Source organism: Microtus ochrogaster, chromosome 4 (assembly GCF_000317375.1).
Source record: "Microtus ochrogaster isolate Prairie Vole_2 chromosome 4, MicOch1.0, whole genome shotgun sequence".
Taxonomy (NCBI): Eukaryota; Metazoa; Chordata; class Mammalia; order Rodentia; family Cricetidae; genus Microtus; species Microtus ochrogaster.
Window position 1 is genome coordinate 58,941,389 of NC_022011.1, and position 10,681 is coordinate 58,952,069.

Genomic DNA, 10,681 nt, shown 5'->3' on the forward strand with positions numbered 1-10,681 from the left:
GCTTTGTGGGAGCCTAGCCAGTTTGGATGTTCACCTTCCTAGACATGGACGGAGGGGGGAGGACCTTGGACTTTCCACAGGGCAGGGAACCCTGACTCCTCTTTGGACTGGAGAGGGAGGGGGAGAGGAGTCGGAGGAGGAGGAGAAGGCTGGGAGGAGGGGGAGGGAAATGGGAGGCTGGGAGGAGGCAGAAGCTTTTTTTTCCTTTTCTCAAAAAAAAAAAAAAATTTAAAAAAAAGAGTAGTAGTTTATTTTTTAGTCTAATGTCCACACCCTGTTGCTCTGTGAAGCCAGAGAATTCCTGAGGATGGAGACCATGCCATTACTTTGCTGGGATATATCTCACTATATGACAAAAACATAGCTAATACCAGGGTTTTCTGGATCTGAAAAACATCAAGAAGACAACGTGCATTTCTTCAGCTTTCAAAGTTGCATTTCTTTCACTTTGAAATTCTAGCCAACATGCTATGAGAACTGTACTTGCTGCTAGTCATTTCCCATTACTCACGAGGTCTAACTGATCTTAAAAACAAGTGCATTTGAAGATATCCTATGCTCTCTTTTCAAATATGGATCGCTTTCTATTACTATTCACAGAACTCAGAACCTATGGGAAAATAACAGGGTTTTGTTTTTTACCAAGTCAACAGGTATAATGATTTTAATCCATAGCTACAAAAGAAGTAGCAATTACTGAAGAAATGGGAGACACAGCAAAATAAGTGAATTCTAAGCTAATGTGAAACTTTTGGTCTAATACAATATCTATAAGGAACATTAAGTTTAACAAAAACCTGCAGATTTTCATTGTTTGATTCATTATCATTCTACTTTAATTCTGTAAGCACAACTAGGATAGATAAGAAGCCACCCATACCATCAAACTTGAGATCCCATTTTACATTTAATAATTAGACTTTTATTTAATGTGGAAGTAAAAGTGCATTTTTAAATACTTTCTGCTAAAAGAAACCCAAAAAGAGTAATCTTGTGAGCTGTATGTTCAAATGAGCAAGGTTATTAGGTGTTAGATAATTCCAACTGCAATGTCTATTATATATATGATATATATATATACATAGCCACATATAACCATTTATATTCATGTAGATAGCTATACCTAAGACTATAAACACCTTCTGATGTAAATGAGATTATCAGTCAACAAATCTCCTAAATCATTTTATAGAAACTATAATTTAGACCCCAAAATAAACTGCATAATATACTGCATTTTCTATAATAGCAGCTGTATTGAACATAGCAGACTATTACTTTATTATCATTCCTCTAGTTCAATGCTCTAAAGCTCACTTCTATATTTCTAGATAGTACTTCTATGAAATGAATTTAAAATATAAAATAAATTCAACAATTTTCCACAATATATGCTTGCCAAAGTGTACAAAGTTACCTCTTCAAAGTCTGTCTAAATTACAAACAAGCACAGGTGATGACAAAATTTCAGCCATCTGTAAAGTAAATGGAAATAATCTGCAATTTTAAATGTGGACGGAATGATGCTACCCACTCTATTGACATGTAAGATTAGCTTTGGTGCCAGAGAGATGGCCCGGCAATTCAGAGCACTGGCTGTGCTTCCAGAGAACCCAAGTTCAATTCCCAGCACCCACACGGCATCTTACAACAGTCTGTACCTCTAGTTCCAAGGGATCTGATACCTTCATACCAACACATAAATTAAAGTTTAATTTTTAAAAATTAGATTTAAAATATTGTATCCTGTTAACATAAAAAACACAATGAAAACTAATATAAAGATTTATAACTTTTTATTTAGCAAGATCACATCAGAACAATAACCTACCAAGTTAAGTTTATGACCTTCAGTTTTTGCACTAAAAACAATCAAGAAAGCCGAAGTGATAAATCAGAAGTTAGAGAGCTCTTATGGCTCTTTTCAGAGCACCTGGGTTCCCTTCCGGGCATCCACAAGTGCATGTAACCTGCATTTACTACAATTCAGTGCTCCTTGAGTTTCCATTAACACCTGCACCCACACGGTACACAGAAGACATACATTAAAAACACTTGTTAGCTGGCGGTGATGGTGCATGCCCTTAATTCCGCGCTCGGGAAGCAGGCGGATCTCTGTGAGTTCAAGGCCAGCCTGGTTTAAAAGAGCTAGTTCCAAGACAGGCTCCAAGACTACATGTCTTGAAACACCAAAAAAATAAAAAGCAAAAATAAAATAAACTTTTTTTTGAATGAAGTAAGTCTAGGGGGCTCAGCAGTTAAGTGCACTGATTCCTCTTCCAGAGGATCTGGGTTCAATTGCCAGGATCCACATGGTAGCTCATGACTATCTATAGCTTCAGTTCTAGAGGACCCAACACCCTTAAACAGACATACATGCAGACAAAACATCAATGCACATAAAATATAAGTAAATTATTAAGAGGTCAAGATATTCAAAAACAAGATTTTCAAAATTAAATGGTTATTGGGAGAAAATCATGCTGAGGTACACTAAGTGTAATTAAAAGTAAGCATATGAAAAGTGTATTATGAAATGAGAATATACCATGAAATCCAGAACAGGAGTACACACACAAAAAGCTAAAATAATAATCTGTATTATTTTACTGGAATTACAAGTCATTTTGCCTTTTTCTGTTTTATGTTATTTCTAAAGTTAAAAATCATTGAATATGATTTAAACTCAATTAAAAGAAACTGTATTTTTTGTTAAGTTTAGAGAAGAAAGCCAAGTTCTTTGAAATAACAAACTACTTCCCAATAGCTGAAGATCTACTCCCTCCAGGAGCTTTAAGAATGGTTTCTGAAGTTACTGTGTTTATTATTATTATTATTATTATTATTATTATTATTATATATATAAACTTATTTTAAAAACAATCAACAAGAGGAAAAACTAATGCTATCTACAGCGGTTTACAACACTATAATCTGGCTTGGCAAATACTACTTATCAAGTGCACGAAATATAAGAAATTCATAGTGAATTTTTAAATTCATTTGAATTATTAAATAACTGTAAACAGATCGAGATCATTATATATACATATCTAAAATCTATACTTAAGTATGTTAGGAAATAAAACTATTGTATTGATACTTGATAATTATGAGCAGGCATACAAGAACTAAAACAGAGTCTGGAGGTTTAAGTTGGAGTTAATTTATGTTACAAATAACTAAGCATGAATTTTAAAAGACAGAAAAATATTTAATCAAGATGAATAAAATTGAAAAGAAGTTCTAGTTTCACACTTAATATCCAGTGTTTTGCATTGAGAAAGCAAAAACAATAAAAAATGTTACTATATAATCACACACATGTGGTACACATGGTAACAAATGAAAGTGATAAGGAGAATATTTAATAAAGAAAGTCTTGGAATTGTAAGACTTCCCCTCCCCATAACCACTCAGATTTCCCATTGTTAATACACACACACACACTCAATAAAACATTACCTAGTATCAACTAAGACTTAGAAGACAAATATTTTAATGTAAACAAAGTTCAGGCATATTTTTACAATTTAAACAGTGCATTTCATTTTTTAATCAATAGAAAATTCGTGCCTAGAACTATTTTGTAATGCAATCATTTTCTCACAGTTTAAAATATAACCTAAAACACAAGAAAAAAAGAAGAAACTTCCAGAAAAAGCTTATACTTAAATAACTCTCCAGAGAACACAAAAATAATAAAAACAAGTATGTTAATGATAAAACCAAAGGCAAATCTATTTCATATATTTAAAGGGGCATTAAAAATCAACCTATCAATACATAACATTCTATATCACAAAATTAGCATGAATTTAGTTGAGAAAAGAAGTCATGATCTTTGGGAAGTGTTGTGGGGCATCTTTAACTTTATGACCAATGTGGTGACTTCTGTCCCTGAGAAGATCATCTCTAACATTAATACTATGACCTCTAAGAAAGCTGATATATAAAGATTATAGTGAGAAAACTATATGTTTTTATGGGTATCCAAAGGGAATACTTATGTCACTTGAAGTCATATAATAATATTGATTTTTTTTTACTGCCAAGTTACAATCTTCAGAATTCTAGAAAAATAATCCAAGCAGAACTGACATAAGATAACTATGATGGAAAAATCACAAAGAGAAAAGAATCTCTTTACAAATTTTGAGCACAAAAATCAAATGATATTAAAATTCAGGTTATCTTTAGCGTTCAATACCCTACAACTGACCTTGTAAAGTGGGTCAGAGGACACTCATTCTGATGGATCTATCAAACATCAATTCAGTAGCAGCTTGCTTCTAAGACAGTGAATCGCTTTTATACTATTCTCTTGTTTCTTTTACATACTAGACACAATGTTCAACATATGCAACTATAACATTATTTTCTTGTAAGATAATTATCAAAATCAACTAGAATATTCAAAATAGTTCATTCTTTCAAATGAAAATAAGTTGCTTATTGCAGTGACAGAATTACCTTAAAAATTAAGCTGCTGTCTTAGGGTTTCTAGTGATCTGATGAAACACCATTCACCAAAAGGCAAGTAGGGCAAGAAAGGGTTTGTTTACACGTCCATGTTGCTGTTCATCATTGAAAGAAGTCAGGACAAGAACCCAAACAGGGAAGGGACCTGGAAGCGGGAATTAATTCAGAGGTCATGGAGGGGTGCTGCTTAATATCTTGCTCCCCATGACTTGCTCACTCCTTTTCTTATAGAACACAGAATCACCAGCCCAGGGACAGTACCACCCACAATGGGCAGGCCCTTCCCTATGGATCACTAATTAAGATCTGGAACACCTGGAGGCAATTTCTCAATGGAGGTTCCTTTCTTTCAGATAAATCTAGTTTCTGTGTCAAGTTGACATAAAATTGGCCAGCAGAGCTGCCAAGGCTAAAAAAAAATGTTTTCTGACAGAACATGTATAGACATTCAAATAAAAAACAAAAACAAAACAAAACAAAAACCCTGACCAATCCATGATTAGATTTCACAGAAACTATATGAGATCATAAAACTTATAACAATAACCCCATCACCATTTAGATAAGCCTGCCAAGAAATATTTCCTGTCAATTTCATCCCAATCAGCAAGTACTTATTGTGCCTACTATCTGGACATCATAATATCAGGTCTTGGGGATATATCAGGCAACATGACAAGCTGTTTTCACAAAAAAACTTCTTCTAAACTGCAGTATAAGAAGGATCATGAAATAAATGTGCCAAATAGTAAAGTAATACAGAATACTAGATGACAATAGCTAGTAAAGGTTAAAATGAGACAGATACTTTGTATAAGGCTGTCACAAACCTGTCCCTGATAATGTGATGATGACCTCCACAAACATAAACCAGAAGAGATGAAGGAGCTCTGAAGATAGGGTTCTAAGTCCTCAACATCCTGAGGTCAAATACACTCTTCAGAGAGCACTAAGGTCTGTATGACTGAAAAAAATGATAAAAAAAATATTTATCAAACATTTTTGATTAAGTTTTAAAAATTATACTAAACATTTTGTTATAATTAGATGAATCAAATATAGTTACTGGCCTCAGATGTATCTATGCTTGCAATATGGAATGATACATATCATAAGGCAACTGAGCTGGCTCTTAGTAAAGGACCAATAGTAAGTTCTTCCAAAAAAAAAAAATCAAGAGTCTGGAAAATCAAAGGAAAATGCTACCTAAAAAAATCATTGTAGTAGTTCCTCAGAGAGTTAGAAACAGATCAATCACATAACCTAATGACACCACATTTGGGCAGGAATTTCCTACTCCAGAGACAAATACTTATCCATGTTGAAAGCTGTTCTGTCCATTATTCAAAGGACATGTAAACTGCCTGCATGGCCAGCAAGTGATGAACAGGCATCAGAAATGTGGCGCCTATACACAATGGAAATGTTTTCAGTTGTTAAAAAATTAATTAATTAATCATGAATTTTGCAGGTAAATTTTAGACAAAAAAAAAAAAAAACAAAAAACAAAAACAACTATACAGAGTGAGGCTAGTCAGGCCCAGAAAAACAAAAATCACATGTTCTCACTGTGAATCTCAGTATAAAATATTTAGGTCTGTGTGTTTAATTTGGAGACCCTACAGAATCCAGGAAGTTGAAGAAAAGATCAGTGGAAAGGAGGGAGAATAAAAATCTTAAAGGATGAAAGGGACAGAAGAGCACAGGTATATGAAGGGGAAAGGAGAAATGATACGAACAGAGGTTTACCTTGGTAAGTTGGGAAAGGCATGGTTCTATAGTGTAGAAGATGTAAGGAGAGGGATAACTAACTCTGATGATATATCCAAAAGGTCATAGGTACACCTATTTTACAATCTCTCTCTCTCTCTCTCTCTCTCTCTCTCTCTCTCTCTCTCTCTCTCTCTCTCTCTGTGTGTGTCTGTGTCTGTGTCTGTGTGTGTCTGTATCTGTGTAATTGGAGCTAGCCTATACATAGGCTTATGTTCATCTCAGAAGCCATAGATTGCCAAATGAAGTCTTGGATGAAGTAGAGGAATAACTCCAGCTATCTCCCAGGAACCCACAAAACAATAAAGGCTATTGTTACTGTTCTTAGTTTTCCACCAGAATCTGATGGCAAGAATTTACTGCTGAAGATAATACACACATTGGTGTCTATACACTGACACTACACAGGACATGGAGAAGGCAAGTTGGTACTTGTAAGGGCCAAGAGACCTGTTTGATACTGATGAAAAGGTTCCTCCCTGTTGGCTAATTTTCAGAGTACTAGAAGCAGCTATTCATGCTCCTAGGGAAAAACAGCTTCAAACCCTGTAAAATACAATAATGACCAGGACAGTAGTACTATGAATACTAGGGGGTAAGTCAACACTTTTTGATTGGCTTTAAGGCCTACTTTAGAACAGGAAACATATGCCTGTACTGCCAAATCTGGCCAAGAACACGAAGTTGGGGAGCTCACAGGCCCCAGATGTGAAACAAGTATAATTTTACTTGGTGAACACAGTATCGAATTGTCCTCTAAATTTTAATCTCTCTACCCATTGATTAGTGCCACTCTCAGACCTCCCTGTGTAGCAGACGGCAGCTACTGCAAACACTCACAGATAGTCAACAATGGAGTGCTCAGTCATAAGTGGAAAATCTATAGCAACCTTCCCCCAGGCTCAGCCATTATCACAGAAGAGGAGGCATAAGAATTGTAAGAAACAGAGGTCCAGGAGGATGGATGCAAACAGTATCTTGGGAACATGACAGGACTGTTTCCAGCATGAATACACAGTAGCTATGGCTGTTTGCACAAGATCTGAACAAGATCAAGCCAGTCAACTCTAGCATGAATAAATAAAAAGAAAAAATAAAACTTAAAAGTTCCTGGAATTGAAAAAAAGTAAAACTATAATATACCCAAATCTGTGGGATATGACAAAGATAGTCCTAAGAGATGTATCAGTCTAAGTGTCTATATCAGACAAATTAAAGAAAACCCAAGTAAACAACTTACTGATGTGCCTAAGAACCTTAGGTAGAAAAGAACAAACAATACCCAAAACCATATACAGGGAAAAATAATCAAGTCAGAGTAGGCACTAATAAAACAGAAACAGCTAGACTCAATTAAATGAAAAGTTGGTTCTTTAAAAGGATTAATAAGATTGATAAACCCTTAGCCAAATTAGCCAAGAGAAAGGACCCAAATTAATAAAACAAGAGAAAAAGGAGATAGAGCAATAGACACTGATGAAATCCAGAGAGTCATTAGGATACATTTCACCATATTGGAAAACCTGAAAGAAATGATCAATGTCTTAGTCCATATAATTAAGTGGTTTGAATAAGAATATCCCCCACAGGCCCTGATATTTGAATACTTGGTACCTGGCTGATAACACTATCAAGTTATGATGTTAAAATATCCACTTTTGGACTGCATATAAGACCCATTCAAAAGGAGAAAATTCAGTCCTGGTCCAAGCCCTAGGGAGGAATCCTATACTGTTGTCTTGCTATATAGATATTCTGTCAAACTGCCTTCTTAATATTTGTTTAAATGCATAGATTCATGTTGCTCTCAACTTTAATCAGAGAAGCTTCTCTCTGTGATCAGCAGCAGCTACTGCAGATAATTTGAGTTGGTCATGCTGAGAGAAAGTGACTATTGACTCAGCCCTTAACCCAAACTCGGAAAACATGAGAGAAAGAATGCATAAGCTAGAGAATTAAGAAGGGTGCTGTGAGATGCCATCTTCTGAATATGGCATGCCCATCTTATTCATGAACTAACTCTAGCTACAGTTACTACACAAGAACTGTACCAGACTATGTCAACAAGGTCAGCCAACATTCTGCCATGCAGCACTGACTGGTCTCAGTGGGTTACAAAAAGAAAAAAAGAAAAAAGACAGGGAAAAGGAAAGAACACGAAGAGGAAAGAGGAATGGGCTAAGGGTGCATGAGGGAAGAAGGAGGAGGAATTGAAGGAGAATATGATGGAGACAGTGTTTATATGTGTAAAATTGTGATGAATAAATTTTAAAGATTTTATTATAAATAATAATTAAATTTATTAATATTTATTAAGTAACAAAACTTCACAAATTAAAGGTATTATATCCTTTAGATGTATGAGTGATTAATAGCTTTAATATTGAGCATTATATTTCTTACATATCCATTAAAGTTATTGTTAGGGTTCACACCAATTTGCCCAGTTCTAGTTTTTCTCTTCAAACATAGAACTATCACATTAATACATCACCATTAGGTATTCAAGAAGAAAACAATAGGATGTGTCTACATAAACTAAGTACACAGTAAGTTCAAAGATGGCAGCAACTTAACTGCACAAAAAAACTGAGTAAGTACAACATAGCCTTTTTATCCTGAGACCCCAAGAACAGAAAAAAAGATAATCACAGTAAAACAACCTAAGTTCTATCCTTTCAAAGCAAGTATTCCAAGAAAAATCTACAAAAATGCATATAATGTCAAAAAATAATAAGAGAATAGCATTCACCTATGTTTGGAAGAAGATATCAACTTCAATTTCATCTATTTTCTCTTTTAAAATAATTCTAGAATCCTTACATGATACACAACCCCTACTCTAGAGCCTACTTTTATTTGGTTATCTTTTGGGGGATGTGCACTAAAAATAGAGCTTACAATTATCCAAACAAACAGCATACAAAAGACTTTAGAAATATACCATACGGTCAGGAATAGGGACAGTCTAGATAATCATATTTCAATCTGCAAGTCTGTTCACCTCTATAACACTGAAAAAAATTAAGATGGAAATGTAAAGGCAGAAACACTATCTTTAGCATTATCATGCAAGTACACTTTGTAAATTTTACTAATAAACTGTAAGAAGCATCTGCTTTAATTTGTAGTCTGAGATTTGGGATGCAACAACACCCATGCATATAAACCTAGGCCACTACTCAAAAGAAACAGTATTACAGCAGGGTGTTTGTGGGTATTCAACTTATGCTTTGAAAATTTAGGGGGGAAAAAAGCCCCACATTTTTACAGAGGCACATTGGCAGAAGCTGGTGTATCAGATGACACATTCTTGGAAATCAAATAAAAGCAATAGGGAAATACCCATTGTTGCCTGGTGAAGGCCTAATCACACGGACACAGCTGGAACCAATGTAGATCATTCATTAATAAAATTGTATTGTAGTCACCACTTTTTGATGCATTTCAATTGCTGTTAAAGCCAAAACCCTGAATTTCTTTGTTCAGTGTTGATAAAATTGTTTTAATAGGAAATGTGAGAAGATTTAAGACAAGAATTTTTTTTAAAAAATCTGATACTAAAACTGAGAGTTGTTCAAAGATCTAAATGTCATCTTACCTTGCATGTACTAGCAGCAGTTTAAAACATGCAGTGTAAGCCTGAAAAAGGGAAGTCATATGGTATTTCAGACAAAAACCGAGCTGTGTGAGATGTCACAGAAAATATGAACACTTGTGAAAGTATTTTATAACATTAACACAGGAGAAATTAAAATATAACAAATTAGTTAAATATAAACATTAAGAAAACTCCTCTTGTAAAGTAGTCTCTACTGAAATGTGACAAAGACCTACACTCTGTTTGCCTAAAGAAAGAATATTCATGTTTTGAAACACAATTTAGAAATAAGAATTTGGTGTTTTAGCTGTATAATAATAAATAATACATTAAACCATCTACTTAAAAAGTTGTTTCTGAAATTATACTAATTTTTAAATGAAATAAATTGCTAGGCAAAATTAAAAATTTAGTTACATGGCATAATAAAATAAGAATTTAAAAGAAATATTCATCTCATTTTGTATTATCCAACAAATTTTCCATGTTATAAAATTTGTGAAAACCGTATCATATAAAACTAAAATAGATCTTAGTACATGTTGTGAGTTAAACAAAATATAATAGAATTTATTGTCTACAATGAAAATGTCAACAACAATGACCAAAAGTTGTTTAGATTTTATAATTCCTAATATACAGCATTTCTCTTATGTACCTATGTGTGTATTTTCTAAGTTAATAGTTCTCTCTCTCTCTCTCTCTCTCTCTCTCTCTCTCTCATTTTTTGTTTGTTTTTGCTTTTTGTGGGTTTTTTTTTGTTTGTTTTTGTTTATTTGTTTTTCGAGACAGGGTTTCTTTGTAGCTTTGGAGCCTGTCCTGAAACTC

General features: G+C 34.1%; 1 protein-coding gene across 3 annotated transcripts in view; it reads right to left on the reverse strand.

The window, feature by feature from the left end:
* Nucleotides 1-9,874, reverse strand: part of Gtdc1 (glycosyltransferase like domain containing 1) — a 270,615-nt gene extending 260,741 nt beyond the window's left edge. Inside the window, exons 1-2 of one of the 3 annotated variants that reach the window (XM_013355178.2) lie at nucleotides 9,854-9,874; nucleotides 5,313-5,446 (exon numbers count right to left, since the gene is read on the reverse strand). The gene's annotated coding sequence lies outside the window, so the exon portion shown is untranslated. Of the gene's footprint in view, nucleotides 1-4,473; nucleotides 4,573-5,312; nucleotides 5,447-9,853 lie in introns of those variants that run through there. The other 2 variants (XM_026778788.1, XM_026778785.1) reach the window with 2 other exon arrangements.
* Between the last annotated feature and the right edge of the window lie 807 nt (nucleotides 9,875-10,681).